The sequence below is a fragment of the Bombus flavifrons genome, chromosome 4 (genome assembly GCF_040668555.2).
Source record: "Bombus flavifrons isolate JBK064 chromosome 4, iyBomFlav1_principal, whole genome shotgun sequence".
NCBI classification, from domain to species: Eukaryota; Metazoa; Arthropoda; class Insecta; order Hymenoptera; family Apidae; genus Bombus; species Bombus flavifrons.
This window is the reverse complement of record NC_138445.1, coordinates 247,817-267,847: the sequence shown is the minus strand read 5'-3', so window position 1 is coordinate 267,847 and position 20,031 is coordinate 247,817. Positions and strand designations below refer to the sequence as shown.

Below are 20,031 nucleotides of genomic sequence, written 5' to 3'. Positions count from 1 at the left end.
AGTAAATAACATCGGTAAAGATCGGACTCGCACATTTCCAAGCACCTTTGCCAGCTTTATCTGACTTTTCCTTATCTGATCTTTTGATCCTGTTCAGACGCATACGTCTCGCTAAGTTTTTGTGATCCTCTATGGAACAGCTTTCGTCGCATATGTAGTTTATTTTATTGTATCTTTTTTTCCGTTAGTCTCGCTATATCGGGAATGGTAAGTTTCCAAGAATCGGGCCAAATTATCTAACTCGTGCTCACTCTACCGTGCGTACGTCGGAGATAGAAGTGAGAAGCAGCTAGTGCGAGTGAGACGGAATAGGCGAGCTTAACACGGTACCGTCGAGCCTGAGTCGTTTTTTACTCCCAATCGCGTATTACATATTTCTTTGGTTTAATTAAAAATTGTTCGTCAGATATTATCAGATTTGGTATCGCTCTGGTTGCACGAGTCTCAATAATCCGACTAAGCCGTCATCTCCTAACGATATAATAAAAAATAAAAACAAATATTTTTCTTCTTCCTGGCAATTCCGTAATTCCATATCGAATTGAATTACGTCGATCATAAATAACGCCGAGGCTTGCCTGGAGCCAGTAGTTCCAGGAATTGTTGAGGATCTCCAACCTCACCCCCGAAACTGCTGACCATATATCCGGACAAAGTTTTGGTCATATATCCCGCACACTGCTGTACTATCACGACTGACTATACATGTACTGACTATAAAGTATGATTGATCGGCAATCGTAAGAATAATCAACGTAGTAACGTGCTGGATAATATTTATCTTGTTACTGCAGAATCGTAGCGATGCACATCTCCTTTCTCGCACGCGTAATCGAACAATTTCCTGAAATATTTTATCCTAGCCTATCAATTTATTATATTAACCTTAGAAGGTTATTAAATTATGTCTTCGTTCTCATTCCCGAGTACGGTTGACGTTAAAACGTGCGACGATTTTCCAAGTTCGAACAGAGATATCTAAATTTTAAAAAATCTATGTAAAAACAATCGTGAGAAAATGGAGTTCTTTCGTCGTCAAAGTTATTGCAACGTTACGGACAAATATTCAAACTGAATATAGTCTTATTAATAGTAAGGATAGCGGAAAGTAATCATTACTCCAGTTATATTATCTTATTCGTATTCGATAATGTTGGCTATAGAGAGTTACAAGATTATTGTCTGGAAAACAGGTTCTTCTAAATTAGTATACCACGCGTTTATGTAACTGATTTAATTAGCTCGACACTGGTGAATTTATTTCAAGTCAGGATTTTAAACGAGGATGATACGTTAGAAATGAACAATAAGCTCGGGTTAATGTGACAAGAACAAAGAGAAGAAACATAATGAAGAGAAAGTATGTCAAGGTGGTAAATTTGGACACGAGGATTGACAAAACGTTACGAGGATGTATAATGAATGGGTATGTATCAGCGAGCCGAGCATTCGATAAAATGAAATTACGTAAACGCCATTAGAAACGAAAGGAACGTATAAACAACTGCAATAAAAAATTCTCGGCTGTTAATTCTCAAACGTTTGGTCGTCGCCTCGAATAACCACGAGAACATCCTCTATAGCCACCTGAAATGTTCAAGAATACTTATTTATAATAAATAAGAGCCAGAAATATGCGAATAACGTAACGTATCAACCACTATGAACCGTGTCACAATGGAATGCAGAAACTATGGCGCTGCGAGAACAATAGTAAATCCGCCAAACGATATGAACAGCGTGTTAAATTCAGGGGAAAGCTTAATAAATCTCACGCAAAAATTCAACTCGGTATACACCACGTGTCAAGCATTTTCAATGCAGAAGCAACAACAATCCTCGAAGCACTCGAACTCTTCAACGACCAGCATATGAAAAATTGCACCGTATCTTGAACGACTCCTTGAGTGCAATTACAGCGACATAAAATCTGCAGAATGAAAACGAAGTAATCTCAAGTATACAAGAACTACACACGGCAATATCCGATATAGGATGTACACTCGCCATTACCTGGATTCCTGTCACCAAACATATCACAGAACGAGGAAGCTGTTAAGAAAGCCATATGATTCTAAAATGCAGAAAACTATACGAACCGCGTAACAGATTCAAAATCGCCAAGAAACTGCAGGGAATATTCAATTCGAAACAAAGTAGGGACAAACTGCTGAAATTTATCGAATCGACAGACACATGGGACGAGATACGTACATAAACAGAACCGTGGCTTAACGAGCGTGTTGTCGACCCGACGTTAAAGAACGAAAGACGAAGAAGAAAACATCGCGCACAATGTCCATTCGCATCAAAATATGTATCAAACATGTAAAGATCTAGCGTTCTCCGGATAAGCGTTTTTCTTCCAGATGTTACATTCCTGCGGTTGATCGGAGCCTGATCAACAAGGTTCTACTACAGTGTTGATAAACTCGATTAAAGTCGATCTCTTTGATCTAAATTCAAACACGCGAGAAAAGCTTCGTATGTATTCGAGTAATCGTGAAAGAAAAGTCGAACTCGAATGCTCGAGTACTCGGCTTCTTGAACGGCAGTTCGAGTAACAATGGGTACTCGGATACTCGGGTAGCAAGAGCTCTACTTAAGATCAATGAAAACAGAATCGCGGAATTCAAAAGCGTAGTTTGAGACACATTAGTCTCGCCTATTCTTCGTTTCGTATTTAAAATTATTTAGCTGGATATACGCGTAAAAAGCAAAGTTTTCCTTTCGTTGTACGTATTCCTACGTACATAGCGATACAACAAGCAACAGAAACAACGATACAAAACTGAATGCTATTGAAACGAAGAAAAATTGATAAAAGATGATTACTAAATGTTTGCTCGAAGTTTGAAGGAATAGCTGAGAGATGGCAATAAGAATTACAATCGTTTATTTACTAAATATACAACGAACGCTGTTAGGTAGACAATGTTGAGACAATGTTATGTTACAACAATGTACCTATGTATATTTCTTAATATAAAATATAGTATTTTGAAATCGTAGATAGCAAAGGCTAAAGAAAGCAAACAAGTCGAGTGGCGAGCTATGCCTGCGACTGTAACGAGTACACACTCTGACATATTTGTCGGTAAGACATACGCATGTACGTCACGAGTAAATGAGTTAAGAAGGTTTGCAATGTTGCTATCCCAACTGCAAAATCTTACAAAGATCAGACGATAGTCAGTCGGTAGACCGCCCTTCGGTATAAAATTTCGATCAAATTAAAAAATCTGCCATCGGCATTCCCGTGAAATTTTTCATTGGTTTTTAAATAGGATATGTCAAATTGTTGGAAATTTTGATTCGACAACTTCATTTTGAAAATTTAGGTTGGACTAACGCGGACGATGACAAAAAGTTCATTGGACGTTAACGCGAAATTTTGAATTCGGTCGTTGCTTTTCTTTTGTAAGGTGGACAAACGAAAGCTTTGGTTGGACAAATGCAAATAGACGAATATTGTCTTTTTTATATAAAAATTTGCGAAGAATTAAAGCATTAATACAAAAAAATCTTAGGTATTTCGTATGCGACGCCAACCGCTTAAGAAAATATCGAATCGTTCGATTCAATTTTTTCAAGATGTTTCGTTTCAAAAAGCGTCTACTTACTTCTATCCACGACTGTGTACGTATGTGAATATTGATTTCAGATAACACACGTTTTTAGAAACTGGGTTTTGATTGATTTTCTTTCGACAATGCTAAATACCCGCTATACACGGCAGGAACTGAGATGTAAATAAATATTTGCGCAAATACGCGCATAATACGCGCATAATACGCACACTGAGTTGGCATTCTTTTATAGGCAGCTCGCCGATACAGGTTGTTCGATTAAAAAGGACCGGTTCGTAATTAATCGATCGACTCACAGTCTGAGTTCGGTGTGCCGTCCTTAACCCAGTTCTCGTCGCCGTTAGCCGTAAAATTACGTTCCTCTGGCTTTCGTACGAACCGATCTCATTCGCGTGAACAGTGAAATTAGACGGGACACGAAGGACAGGTAGCAGGGAGAGACGGTTAATCCGAGCATGGTTACTTTCACTTTTTAACCAAGACGCGCGTGGTTAATGCCGAATTCCGAGATTACGTTACGAGGAAATGAAAGTTAAGACAAATGTCGTAGATCGTACGACGTAGAAATTTGAAGGAAGGAAAGGCATTCGAATCGTCGGACACGTACAAAATTGTCTGTCACTGCTCGTACCAGATATTTTATCTCGGAAATGTTCGAGGTATGTGTTTCAAAATGATTTCTAGATGTTTTCCATGTTTCTTAGCGATAAGTTAACGTATACGTTATCACAAATAACACGATGATTGCTGTATCGATTGTTAATTCTTACCGACTAATTATCGTTCGGTTACTTGCTTATACCAACATTGTATAACAATTCCGGTAAGATGCGAGTTCATTTTCACGTTCTTGTATCTATATAATCGAAGATTCTATATTGTACGAAATAAACTAAATTACAAGTTCATTAATAAGAGATTTAGAAAGCTACAAATAGAATAAAGCTTTTACGTTGCATTCTCAGAGAAGCAAGATTATGTACCTTGATAAATGTCCAAAACGAATAAAACGAATGCCGTGTATTTTAATTTCTCGTTACGTAACGGTACGAATTCGTCGAATTCCATCCTTACTAATTAATTGCCAATTACTACAACGTCTTCCGATAAGTGTTATCTCGAGATAATAATTTCAGAAAGAATAGGCAATGGACAGTGAACGTGATGACGAAAGCAGCATTCCCTTCCAAGCAGAAATGAAATTGCATTACGAAATATTAAGCCTGTATCGTATCTTTTAACGTACACATAAGTATCGTTGTCAAAAGTGTTTCAAATAAATGCTCTTCCATCTACATCTTTATTATCATCAAATTATGCTATTGCATACTTTTATGCCATATTTATCGTTATAAAAATACTGTGAAACCTCCTTATCCAACAATATTTGCTTTACGTGAAACCAAGTCCAACCTCTTGGCCATCAGGCTGAAATAAATAAATACATCACATCTAACAACATCTATTTATGAAATAAGAAAACAAACCACTTCTCTGCCCGCCTTCGGAAGCTACAAAACGATACGCAAGGAAGTCAAACAAATATTCTATTCTTAAAAGTACATGTCATTCTGGAACAATGCGTTATCTTGTGTTCCGCTTTGGCAATTGTTTTACGAATGCGTGGCAAAATAATCGCGGAGCGTTACACGGTTTGAGAGTGAAAATTGTTAAAACATTTGATCCGATATTATCTGGGCAATCGGATGACCCAATTTAACCGCATAGTACTTTTTCTTACAGGCTTTTCTTTAAAAACAAAATGCCTGTCGATAGATCGAACATAATCGAGCGGCTGAAGAATGCTGCTCGAGAAGCGACAGCGAACATATCTTTCAAAACGTGTGAGAACATAATGAAAAATGCAATTGAGATATTTCTCACAATATATTCCATGCATAACCTTCGAGTAGAAGAAAATAGTTAAACACGAAACAGTATACCCAGCATGGAACAGTGGGCGTTTCTAGAAATCTGATAGATGAATATCTCACAAACGACTGTAGACTGTAGACACTTAGTCAATTTGGTACCGCTCACGTTGTGATTCATCGGCCGAGCGAACGTTAATGTCGTGGCAGAATCCTATTACTTTGTTGCTGTTTGAAAATGTTCAACAGTGTGTAAATTACACGCTCGTACCTCTTATTCGTATTATTATCACAATTATTTGTGGTTTTTCTTGTTGCCGACATACTTGTCTCCGATACCCCTAAGTATTTACGAGCCGAATATCGTACTTGTGACTTTGTAAAATTCCAAATATAGACACCGAGTAGTGGCAGAATTCTCCGATACTTTATATTTCGACTACTTTTTTTCCTATATGTAGTTTTATTTATCGGATATCAGGATATCCTCCCGCAGTATAAAGAAAAAGAGATGGCTCGAGCCATAGAAAGGATTGGAGAGAAGAAAGTGGAGTACATCAAAGCGGCAAACCACTTTCGAGTAGTCACAAATGTGCTGTAGCAAAGTTCGGTACTTGGATTTGCGACCAAATAAGCGTAAATAGTTATGTTTTTACGTAATTCTTCTAAAATCTGATTTTATTACCACAGAAGAATAAGATAGGAATAAAACTATTTTTTGTTCGTTTTCTATAAAAATATAACATCTAACGTCGATATTCCATAGTTGGGCACCATAGTGGGTGCTTCGTACTTGGCTACTTTCCTCTGTTAATAAATAACTCGTATTAAAAAGACTGTTGCTTTTAGTTTTCTCCGAGGCTGTTCTCACGCTATAGATTTCCATCGAGGACCTTGGAGTATCGATAATATTATTGATTGCCTGGGGGCACCCTAAATGTTACTGACAATGAAAATCAGTCAGCTATATATTGGCCAGGCTGTACCTAATCGTTGTAAGCCATTATAATACTCGTTGTTGATAACACACATAAGTAGTCGACTTATATAACGGAGCAAATGCTGTTTCACAAACAAAAGTTCCACAGAATATCGATCCACCCGTATGGAATGTATTATCGATACGCTGTATTCGCAAATCTAAGGCTACGCACGACTTTTAAACGAACGTACGACCGTAGAGACACAGTTCTTCCGAGTAACAGTTGCAACACGCGGAAATCGACGAGCTAGTCGGTTTATGGTGCAGTAGTTACGCGGAAGTTCGAATCGCATCGTCGCATATGACGTACCGCGACGCTTTCGCACGTAATACTTTTGCACGACTGGTAAAAGTAAAATGATCGCAACAGTTCTAAATGGCAAGTAAAAAGTAGACTTTACACGCAGGTAGACTCTACACGTACTTATCTAGGACAACGGAAAAGAGTTACGTACGGATAGGTGATACGTGCGATTTTTCATATTTCTGCGCCAGATTTACCGCTCGCGTAAATTTAACAGTCGGATCGCAGAATTTTACGCCAACTCGTATTTTTACGGACGCGACTCAAAAAATTAAACTCGAGCAGATATTTATTCCATGCATTAAATATTACGAGAAGTATTATATTTGCAATATTTTATATTCCATTGCGTATTACGCGCGTTCTGGTTTTTTCAAACTTTCCCGTAAATAAATGGAGATCTATTAATAAGATCGATCGATCAATAAGATTAATTCACAGTTGTGAATTACTCCGCGCTGAATATTCGTTCATTTGTTAAAATAATAATGACGACCAAAAATCTATTGTTATTTAGAACGTACACGTATATATTGTTATGTTGTTGCAATACATATACATACGTTATAAATAAAAAGGTTTCGGGTATTTCGTTATGTTTATTCATTATACGTCATTATCATTTTTAACAATTACTAAACACTTACAACGGAATAATTCAAAATTATAAATCAATCCTAATTATCAATGAAAGTGCAGAAATGCATAGAATACTCGTATACTTCTACATATTTTACAACGTCAATTGTATTTGTTTCTTATGGAAAACCGAAGGAATCGATCATTCAACTGCAATTTTACGGAAATGCGATACGTTATAGTAAATTTTATTAAAGCATTAAAGCATTTCGTTTGGCAATGTAAAAGACGCAAATGAATTCAAATATTATAAGAATATTATACGTGATTCGATGTGGGAACAACCTTGCTTCGGTTCGAAGTCACGTTACGAGCGACAGAACGAGTTATGAGGTAACAACACGCATGGGAAGAGATACCCTTTCACTTTGGCATTTCACTCTCACGGGAGCAGAGAACTTCTATTCCGATGATAGGAACCGACGATCAGGGAAAGCGTAAAAAATAATTACGGTAAGCAAATTGTCATCGAGTTGCGAATCTGTCACACTTCCAAAACTACTTACTTTTTAAATGTAATAAGCGTAAGTTTCGAGTCTTTTTTCAATTTTTTATGTTTTTCTAAATTTTCTGTTAAAATATATATCTACAGATTTGTAACAATTGAAATCCATTCCAAAACTATTAAAAATTACAAGAAAGTAACAAATTTGTAATGTTTGCTAATTCAAGTTCGTCAAATTTGAATTTTAAGTTTAGATTGTAACATAAATTCACGCTGTTTCTCTACACGTCGTATTACGTATTCTTGCGACAAATGCAAAAACAAGACGAATTTATATTAAAACCCGATATTAATTTTTTTATCACATCTTTTATGAAAATATTTACATACGTAATTGGTAGTACGGCAAAACAACACAAGATAAATGAGATGAAAAAGCTACAACTCCTCGTAATAATTAATCTACTCGAACGGACAAGTTTTTTTTACGTTGTCGATGAATATTAATTATTAGTAACACGTAATGATTAGTAACAATCGACGCTGGTCGAACGAAACGAAACAATTTTTTCGTCACAAATGACTACCTGTAATCGAAATAAAATTCGAGTCACCGATTACCAACAAAACCGAGGTTACTGATAAACAAAACTTCCAATTATTTATATCAATAGTTACTGGGGCTAAGACTAAATTTGCATGATCGACGATTATTATTAATTCGGAAATCAGAACAATTACAAATTAATACTTTCCAATGGTTTCATTTTTTGAAAAATCTCCTCACTTATCGATAAACCGACAACTTCCGTTCGAGTAAAAATGTCTACTCGATGACTTTTTTACGTAAAGTGTTCAAAATAACCGTTACTTTGGATGTCTGGTTCCAAGTGGCTCGTATGTATATAATGTTGGAGAAATAAACGAACGAATTGAAAGCCAAGAGGCTTCAGCGAGAATGCGCCTCCAAGTAGACGCGATCAACGTCAGAGATATGTAAGTAGTTAGAGCACGTAACCGTGGTAACTTTCCCACAGTCTAGTGGGATCGAATCGCGATTAATATAACCCGCGCTAATACGCACGCTAGCCCAATGATCTCGCACGAGTACAACGAAACGTAATTGGCTTTCTTACTGTCTGTACGAGGTTACGTAAGATACAACAACAGCTCGCCGGTAGAAGTCTATACGCGAGCTTTCGAGCACGATAGCGAGACACTTTCGTCTCTGTGAGCGAGCAGATAAGCCGAGGCAACTGTTCACCGGTGCAGCAGTGTAGTGCAACAGTACAGTGTAGCAGCAGTGCAGTGACAACCGTTTACTTTCGCTGCCTAAGGCCCGTCCACACCGTGTCGCTCCTAAATAAGGATCGATCGGTACAGAAACGGGTTCCGTGCGAGGTAATCTCGTTAATTAGATACGCCATGGTGAGCGTATCTATCCTGCGAAACCGTGTTATGCGAAACCGTGCCGGTTTCTCTTACTCCGAATTTTTGTTTCGGTCAACGTGCGTAAAAACCGTTTCCTAAAATTCGTGCAACGACACATTGAAATCCTGAGATTCGATAGGTCGTGCATTTGTATCCGACTGCGTAACTTTGCCATTAAGGAGTAAGCACTCTGATTAAGCTTGTAAAATGTGCAGCCAATAAAATACGACAAACGCGTACATACAGCGAGAGGACAAAACGATTTTTACGCTTGGAACATAGAAATAGAAAGAGAAATATCGTTTATATTCGAATATATTGAACTGTATATTATAGACAGAATCTTATTCTATTAATGCATTCGTAACCGATGTCATAGCATAATGCCATGCAGTATCATCGGGTATCTCGCCGCATGGCCGATGACGACACGCGTATGTCATCGGTATTTTCAATCAAGTCTCGGTCAATTGTAAGTATAAATAACGTTTAGACCTATTATATGCATGTTGTACAATTTTCTCATTCTTGAAATAAGTATCATTGCCTTTTGCGTGTTTCTCTCCTTGAAATTTTGGTCGTTCGACGTCAAGATTGTTACGGATGTTCGATGACATACCGCGTATTCACGACCTAATAACTTTTATTCTCACATTGATTAGGTTCGTTTGTTTTTTCAATCGTAAATGCAAAGAAAAGTTTTCAGTCATTCCGGAGAAACACTTTACGACAGCTTCGTAACATAAACTGTACATTGCACATAGATATTTTCGAAAATAGTCTGCTTCAAAGTACAAAGAAACTGGGCTTAAAAGATAATTATTTCATCCTGACGCAAGATGATTATCCAAAGCACGATGTCACTAATACGCGAGCGTGGAACGTGTATAATGTTCTGAAACACCTAAACATGTACGATCTGCGGATATAAACGTTGTTGAAAATACACGAGACGACCTGGAACGAAAATTACGGAGCCGGAATATTTCATCGAAGAATGATTTGAAAAGAGTTCTTTTCGAAGAGTGGAAAAATATTTCATTAAAGTATTCATCGATCTGATAAATTCAACGAGACGACGGCTTCGAGTGATAATAAAATCAAAAGGAAACTCCACTGGGCATTAAGATAGTTGAAATATCGAAATAATTAATTTGAAAAGTGACTCTCTCCTAGATATTAGATAAATCTCGTTAGATTTTTGTCATCTTTTGGATATTTGCTAATATTTTCATAAAGTAACGTAGATGTCACATCTTTCTTAGGAAAATTATTCTCTAGACTTGTAAGAATATGTTTTTTATTTTTTCAAATTGTATCAACAAACGATGTTCCATCGTAATTTTGTTGAGATCAATTACCGTACGAATAATTTTTACTTTGGCTGTAACTACACGCTGCCTGCTCTGCCATGGTCGATAATAAATTTCAGCCACTTACATAAATCCGGAACTTTGATTTCACTTCTTTGAAGGCTTACATTACACGTAAGATCGTTTACCGGAGCGCGAATATAACTTCAACTTTTAATTACACTTTCTGTTTCGTCCTTTAATCGTCGAAAACCGGAAACTAATTAGCACAGTTGAAGTATTTCCGATGTTTTACATTATTTATCCAACACGTTAAAGCAGTGGGTCTCAACCGATGCACCTCTGGAATTAAGCATTCCAGTTTTATCAAGAGTCGAGTAAAACTTTTATAAATATTTACAGCATCTTACATTTTACAAGTTCTTTATTCAGCTTTTAACTTCTCTGGATCTTTTCTTTTCTATTTTAAATGAACTTTGTGCGTCGACACTTTAACTCTGTAGTAAAATTTATCTTGTAATTTTATATTCCATCAGTGAAAGTTCTAAAGGATCATACTTTTTAACAGACTTTTAGGGTAAAATATAAGAGATGAAATTATATTTTTTAACAGCACTATTTAAGGAATTAGAGGCATAGAAAAAAAAATTTACGAAATAAATATTTCAGTAGATTACTTCATTTTGTAACTGTTTTGTAGAAACAGAGAAAATAGCGAAAGAAATTGCTGTTCAAAACTATGATTAAACAAAGTAATAAACTATGAGTAAACTAAATAATAAATTTCATTCCGTCCCTGATTTTTAAAAAGAAGCTTTTCGGTTACAGTTTTCACGAAAACAATAGCTCTTTTCAATTAAGGTATCCTTTCTTTGTTCTTACGTAAATCTGTGATCTATCAGTTTTATTAAAAGATATGTTCCTGCATACTTTTATCGTTATGACCTTGGTGATTTCGATATTTCGAAAATTTTCCTTGTAATCTCGAAAATATTACGTGACTTCGAGAAGATGAACTGCTGCGCTAAGGCTTTCAACGATAGCAAGAAGATGGTAAAAAACGATACAAATAAATGTTTATAAATCTTCGACTGTACAAGAAGAAAATACGTGCTACGAGGAAGCTGCGTTGCTTTCAAATCATACATTTCTAACGTACGTTGTACGCTTTGGGAAAATGATCGTTCGGCTCTGGGGAAAACCGGTTTGTCTCGTAACAGAGGAGGCCTGGAAACTCGGGCCCAAATATTTCACGCGTCATTCAGGAATGCAACTCACTTTCTGAAGGTAAAGGTCTAGAAGAAACTGAAAAGATCGTTACGCAAGAGATTTCTTCGAATTGTCAAAAAGCTGTGAACAGAAAGGAAAATTTCCAAGATTTAAAATACGACTGTATTTCCTGCGTCTTTTTACCGAAACCGGCATGTTTCGGTGTTGTACTTTTATAAATATCTAATTAGAAAAATTCAATAACGTTACGCGTCAATATTACAAATTTATTAATCTATATATCTATAGAATATTATCGATGATTGTTATAAATTGTCTCCTGTTTTCTATGATTTAGTCCTCCGGTATTTTACCCTAACTGCAAGCAGGCCTTTATGCAAATTCATATTTTTATAAACACAAACGAGTAAGTGGTATCTAAGCACAGACTTGTTTCAACCATCGAATATAATATACTACACCGTTTTGGACATTTCATCCAGTTTTGCGATTCCAAATTTTCAATTTGAATGACAAGTGTATAACTATCGTAGAAGTCATGGCACTTACGACCTGCGAAATTATTTCGTACTATTCGCAGAGATACGTTTCGCGTCAATGTTAGTACAGATACCGATTCCGTGTACGTTATATAATATCTTAACGATTCAATCTTGTGCTAAAATAAGACAATCGATGATTAGAGACAAGCGTATATAATGGATGCGCTAATTATTCGCAATTACATACCTATTTCGTATTCACCAATACATATTAAACACTTCCTGACAAACGAACTGTGCGTGATAATTCAGACACCTTACGTGTACTATGAATTTCTAGAGCGTATCGAAAAATAAAATTTACGAGTTGATAAGACTTTACGTTAAATGTTCACAACGTGAAATTGATTGTTCAATAACAGACGAGAGTGCTTTTTATCGTGAAAAATGGTCTTGGCCGGTTGATGAGTATCGAATATGTACAGTGGCTATAAAAAGTATTTGTACACCTTTGTATTTATCATAGCATTTATATAATAATTACTTAAAGCCACGTATATTAAGTTTCACTTTCTCTGCTATTATTAGTACGAACATAATATACAAATACTATGATGAGTATCGAATATGTACAGTGGCTGTAAAAAGTATTTGTACACCTTAAGGCCACGTACATTAAATTTCACCTTCTCTGCTAGTATTCTTTCTCTGTTATTATTAATATGAACATAATATACAAATACTAATTTATGACGATTTAAATAATAACGATAATAATAATATTAATTTATTTATGCTTTAGGTCCATAGCCTATTACGAGGAGGTTGTTACATTTATCCCCAGTCTTTTACACTACATCATATTGTTACATTGAATCTTTTTTACTACCCTATATTGGTATTTTGTCGCGTTATGGCACATTATATATTTATGTCTATTTGTATCTACATCTATATGTACATTGTATTTACATCTATATCTCCATATGAAAGTATCTTTTCCATATATAAATATCAATATAACGATACAAATATTATATTAATATTATGAAAATAATAAAGCTGATAAAAAGGAACGTTTCATAGGAAGATAAGAGTATGCACAAAACTCTTTGTAGCCACTGTCTTTAGCATGGAATAAAACTTCTTCACGACGATATTAAATTGATCGATTAGCTTCGTCATTTACCAGAATCCTTTCCAGCTTAGAGGATTATTTGCTTCTTTCGATATGGACTTACTTATTAAATTTATTTATATACAAGTTTAGCAATCTTCAAAGTTCAAAGCAATTGAACGATCACTTTCAGAAGACTCTATACAACGATATACGATTTCCCGTGGGTAAAACTTAGTTGTAAACGAGCGAACAAACCAAGAGAGAAAATTACCCGCAAGAGTAATTCTTTAAAAACGAAATACCGATATTCCGGTTGTAGCACATTCATTGATGGATTAAACATTTCCTCGGTTAGTTCAACGAATCTCTAATGAAATGGAAACTGATTAAACGCGCTTACGTAACACATTAGCGACAATACATTAATCGCAACGACACGTTGAGAAAAACAATACAGTAGGTACTTATCGATCCCGAACTCTATATACTATATTATATGTAGTATGCGTTTACAACCGATTGAATTAATACGACGATATAACGAAGATTCGATCGATCAGAGATTATATTTATATTCAATTTAAATTTTATTACGGAATATAGTTTTAAATTTTACAAAGCTTATTGGAAGAACTGAAATAAAAATGAATTTCATTTGTGTTCCAAAACTATCTGTATCCCAAAAAGATCCAGTCCCGTATGGGCAACAAGCTAATCTAAGAAAAATTTAGAAAACTCACTTGCCTTTATTACTCTTATATAACGTTATATGTTACTCCGATATTAATAAGCGTATAAATGTAATGTTAATTAAAAACGAATATCGTAAAAATTGATTATTAATTAGATTCTAATTTGTTCTTTGCATCGTGCCATGACTTATGATTATCTATGAGGATAAATTATAACAGTACATATGTACGTTGAACGCGACGTGACATACAGTTATCTCGTATAGAGTATATTTACGCGGAATCACGTAAAAATGACTCATTGCAATGTTATGTAGCGTATATCCCCGTGTTATGAATGAAACGATTCTATAGGCTCGACGGGCTTATCAAGAATTCCCTTCCATTTTACAAGAATCACGATCATTTACAGATGCAAACGATCGACTTCCATTACCGTTTTCCCATATTCCAGCATCGTACAATATACGTTTTACCTATTTGTAGCAATAAATTATTTCGTTTAAATTGTTCACAGTTTATAAGATTCGACGTGCTAGTAGCGATAGATCGAAACATACTATACGTAAGAAATATTTAATTTTCGCAAAATAAATTCCGTTACGTCTCGTAACCTTGACATATAGAAAAATCCATCCCTCCATCAAGACGAACATCAACTGTAAAAATATATTTCGGATGGCATAATCTCAAGAAACTGTCATTAAACAAAGCATTTTTACTTTGCCGTCAAGGCCCTTCGTTGCTACAAAACATCTTTCAGGTGGAGAAATTCCTCGGGGTTATCGTTCAACCAGGTAGAAAATGGGAAAAGCGGATTTTTCTCACGTTTAACGGTCATTTCTACCCCCGAGCAACCGTTGGTGGGCAGACCATATTCTATTCGCAAACTTTCTTTCTGGTAATGTTATCCAAATCATTTATATCGTTGGAATTTTTTGGTCCACAAAATTCACGCGACAAAATATATTAACGTCGTTAATGAGCACCTTTTATCGTGGCAGCTTTTTAAACAAAATGAAGCAGTTACGGTTTATCACACGAGCAGAGCGAATGAAATTTACGGAACAAAAACGATAACAGAGATATTAGAATTTAAATAATATTCTCATTATGAACAAATTGGCTTTGTTCGAGGTGTTTGTTTTTGCCGCCGTTCGGTTTTGATTCATCCTAATATTATAGCTGCATCTAATATTTCTCAACAGTAAGCGCTGTTCAGTCGTTCACTGACAGAAACCTCGTTGTGTCGAAAACGAAAGAAATAAATACAGGCGGCCTCCGTCGGCGAACGTGCGTTATTTCATTCGCGAATGAATCATCGATTCGAGCGAGACACTCGAGGGCATAAGTATAAAACCAGAGTTTCACGAAAACCTCTTTAACTCTAAGAACATTTATTGCTGCTTTCCGCGTTTTTAATGGAATCCAATTGCGTACGTACTACGAAGGTAATCGCGCCAACTGCAATTCATTTAATACTTTTTAATCGCCGTCAATATTGTTATACTTAAAGGGGAGAACAGTTGTTAAAAATTACATCGTTTTCAGATATTCACACGTAAATATCAATCAGAAGAATAAAAAAAAAAGTAACGAATCAGCGTACGAAAATTCAAGAATTATAAATAATGATTTTTACCCGAGAACAAACGTAGAAATCTAAACGACTCGTTACAGGGCAGATAATAAGTAAGAATATCGTAAACATATTGTACTTTTTGAAAATGAGAAAATCTATTAACAGCATAATTTAAGCACGGAAGGAATAATGAATGTTCGTTTTGGTTTCGTATTTGTATCTTGCACGTCGAAGTAACGATAGTCATTTTCCGTTTATATAGATGTAATTGCTGAATATCAAACATCATAGTGTTTAATTATAAATGAATTTAATGATCAATCCACATATGTTATACATTAATGATATAATTTTGTTACGTTATACCATCGATGTAAAACAATACTTAACAAATAGGAGCATGTAAAATAGCGTAACGAGCGTTATATGTATCGATGCATGTATCGCTAAATTTACGTAATTTCGTACGTATCAAACATTGTAATATACTTTTGTACACAAAGTAATCCATTATAAAGAGAGAGTAATAATTTACTGATTGATTTAAAATCAATTTTCTTAACAAGGTTTTGAACGATTAAATCGATCGGATCACAAGATTACCGAAATTTCGCATTATCGCGTCAAAGTATATAATTCATGATTATACTTTTGAGTAATTATCCCCTGTCACCAGCACACGATAAACATCGCGTATTTTTCAATCGCTGCAACGTCTAATTAAGCTCCGCTTGCTACGTGATAACGTATCCACTAGTATGCATAACTTTGCGACGTGGTCAATTTTCAAAATGACATAGAAACGACGAGAGTTTTATTTTGTCTCGTACACGAACGTGACATTCGACAATAGCAGATCGTTTTACAAAACAATGATCGTAATTCTATATGGAGGTAATATGGTGAAAGCGATTTCATAAATGAAACGATAACGTTACACACGAACAGAGTTCTTAAATTACCAGCTACATTGTCATAAAGAATATTCCAAAACAATCGATATTTTCTATCTCTACCAATTTGCTCCGATTTGCAATTACTTGTTTCTTATTTTAGAAATACCAGAATCTTCGCTATTTTTAATATCTAAATTCGTGATGTTTCAACTTTCTCAAGATTCACAGAATACTTGATACTAGTGTACATTAATCGTTATTAGTTTTCCGTCAGATTCTACGAAAAATAAATGAATAATTTCGGCCATTCTTGAACCACTCAGTTTTATCAAATTATATTTCTTAGATTCAGTAGGAGGTACCATTTGCAATAACGAAAGAATTCAGAGTGCTACGATCTTTCCAAGTATTTATGTCGTAACTAAAAATACGTGAAATGTTTGAAATACATGTGATTTCGTAATTGGCACATAAGATAACGGAAAAAATAATAAACAGAATTTTTTCTGCCGAATAGTAAATAACGTAAATTACGATTTGTCTCGATGATCCTACCGTAGCAAGGTTATTCTCGAATATTCCTAATCTTTGCTTCTCTCTCGCTTTAATGGAAACAAATCAACAAACACTTAACGAGAACGCCACAGGATATCAAAGTGCGCAGAAAAGAAATAACGGTTTACAAGGTAATCCGCTCAAAATATTTTCCGGGTTTTTCGTTTGACACAGTTACGGTCGTCGTACTATTGTATACACAGTAGCTTGGGAAAATATTCGAACAGTCCTCTAGAAACTTATTATATAAATATCGTACAAAATTTTAAAACCTAACAAGACACGATTATCTTGATGATGTTATTCAATTTTGAAAGCAGATTTCAAACTATATATAAAAATTACGAGATATTTATTGAAAGAATAGGCTTTAGAAAAGATCACCGAAGCATTTGATTTATTCCGTAAGATTTATTCGCTGTATTATTAATTGTATTTTTTAAATTACTATTCATGCTGTATACTAATTTTTCACCAAGAATATGATTCCGTAAACGTCTCGTAAAGTCTATGTACATCTTTGGATTGCATTCGAATGTTGCTACGATAATCACGATGGTCGTGTTCTATTATAGTAGCAAGGAGATTTCAAAAAATATATTCAGAAAAAAGACTGTGTCGAGCGTTCGAATACTTTCGTAAATGTTTACATTTTACTAGTCCAATAAAAGATACGTACTCACCGTAAATACGAGGATAATCCGTACGTAGTCGAACGGAAGAATGCTGCTTTGCGATCAAAGAATCCTTCGACTCAAGCATGCACCGTGTACTCGTGGCACATGTCACACAAAAACGTATCAAGGAGGAAAAATAAAGGCGAAGAGCCGGCGTACTATAATCGAGGAAAGATCGATCTCGTAGTCACTTTCGTCTTTATTCAGCTACTCTGTTCCACCATTTAGCACGCTCAAGCGACACGCGCATCAAGATCGGTTTCTCGACACGTACGCGTAACGATTAATCGCGGATAATTGCGCGCCTACCCTTACACAACGGTCGTTAGGTTAGGTTGCCGGTTAGGTTAACTACGCACGCACAAAACTGCCAACGGAAAATCCAATTTCTGTCCGTCGCCGTTCGAGATTGTCGTTCGACCCACAGGCTTCGGAACGCGAGAACGAAAGCACCTTGAAAAATACACACGCGCCAAGAACGCCGTATTTGTTTAGCACTTAGGTCGAGTTTCGGCGTTGATTTCGAGCGAAACGATACGCGAGAACGACTTTGCAACGTACACAAAACGGAGCCGATTTCGGTAAAAAAGATTTTGATAGGAACAGGAAATTTCCTCCACTTTCTCCACTTAAAAGCGAAATCGTCGCCAACTAACTTCCGGTAGGGCGAGCACGATATTATTTCGCTGTTTGCCTGTTTCCTTTGTTTTCACCGGCAAGCCGGTGCACCGATGCACGCTTTTTCTTTCGATGTTCGTAGTACTCTGGTTCTTCCGTTCTTCGTTCCTCACGGCTCGGCCGCTGCTGCGTGACTGACCGTTTGCTGCCTTTACTAGACACACCGCACGAGGCGCGCCGAAGGCAAACGAAGGGGGACCGACGGTTCGTCGATCGGAAACGACCCTCGGGTTGAGGGAGCCTTCCTTTGTTCAGGCGAGACCATGCAGCATGGCTCGCAACGTACTTTCTCTCTTTCTCTCCCTTTTTTCCCTTCCCCTTTCCCTCTCGCTCCACTCTTCCTCTCTATTTTTCACCTTCCTTTTCCACTTTTATTTCTTTCTCTTCCTTCTATGCACGACGGTTCTTTCTTACGTTCCCCGCTCGCTACGATTCCTATCTCACCTCTTTATTTTTCTTTTTTCTTTCTCTTTCTCTCTCACTCTCTCTCACTTCTCTCTCTCTCTCTCTCTCTCTCCCGCACAATTCTCGCGCTTCACAGCCTGCAATGCGAACGATCACACGGTCTGTTAGTAACTGAAACGACAGCGACGGTCACACACGGCGTCCCGACGTTGGTAACGATGGCGATGGCGGAGGCGGAGGTGATGGCGTCGGTGGTGGTAGCGTCGGTGGTGGTAGCGTCGGTGGAGGTAGCGTCGGTGGTGGTAGCGACGGTGGTGGTGGTGATGATGATAGTGTTGGTGGTGGTAGTGGAGTGGTGGGGTTGGTGGTGATGGTGGTGGTGGAGGTTGGCGGAGGTTGATGGTGGTGGAGGTGGTGGTGGTGGTGGAGATCGCGGTGGTAGTGGTGGCGGTGGCGTCGGCGGCGTCGGCGGCGTCTCTCTTCGACAAAGCAGACTTGGAGGCGGAGGGGGTGACAAATACAACCACTACTACCACTCGCTCCTACCCCCCTTGTATTACCTTTCGGGATGCCGAGCGGCATTCTGCACAGTTTGCACAGACTGGGGATGTTCGATTCGCTTAAAAAAAGTCGATTCTCGATCGATTCTGTGCTCCACCAGTGACAACCGAAGAACGACGAATGGATTTAAAAATCGTAAATACATATGTATATATGTATAATTTTTTATGATTTTTAGATTAATTTCTAGGGTGCCCTCAGACAATCAATAATATCGTTAAGAATCGATATTGTTAAAAATCATAAATATGTATATATGTATAATTTTATATGACTGTTAGAGATTGATTCTTAGGCTCAGACAATCGATAATACCGTCGATATTTCAAGCTTCTCAATCTTTCATGGATATACGTAGATATATATCGTTATCTTGCATCTTACATCAAAGTCACAGATGTGTAACTTTACAGATTTAAATCCCTATCCTTTTAGATTCTATAAATGCTAAACTCCAGACAAGCTTGGAGTATTATCATTATTGCTATTATCTGTTAAATGCAGATTCAATCGTTTCGGAATATAATTGGGAATAGAAAAAGATATTCGTATCGATTGTTAATCGCAAACTGAAAATT

At 36.5% G+C, this 20,031-nt stretch overlaps 1 protein-coding gene across 4 annotated transcripts in view; it reads right to left on the bottom strand.

The window, feature by feature from the left end:
• Positions 1 to 20,031, bottom strand: part of brat (tripartite motif-containing protein brain tumor) — a 213,840-nt gene that overhangs the window by 117,177 nt on the left and 76,632 nt on the right. The window contains exon 1 of one of the 4 annotated variants that reach the window (XR_011172790.1): positions 17,816 to 19,689. The exons of 2 other annotated variants lie outside the window; for them this stretch is intronic. The gene's annotated coding sequence lies outside the window, so the exon portion shown is untranslated. Of the gene's footprint in view, positions 1 to 17,815; positions 19,690 to 20,031 lie in introns of those variants that run through there. One more of the 4 variants, XM_069110888.1, reaches the window with a different exon arrangement.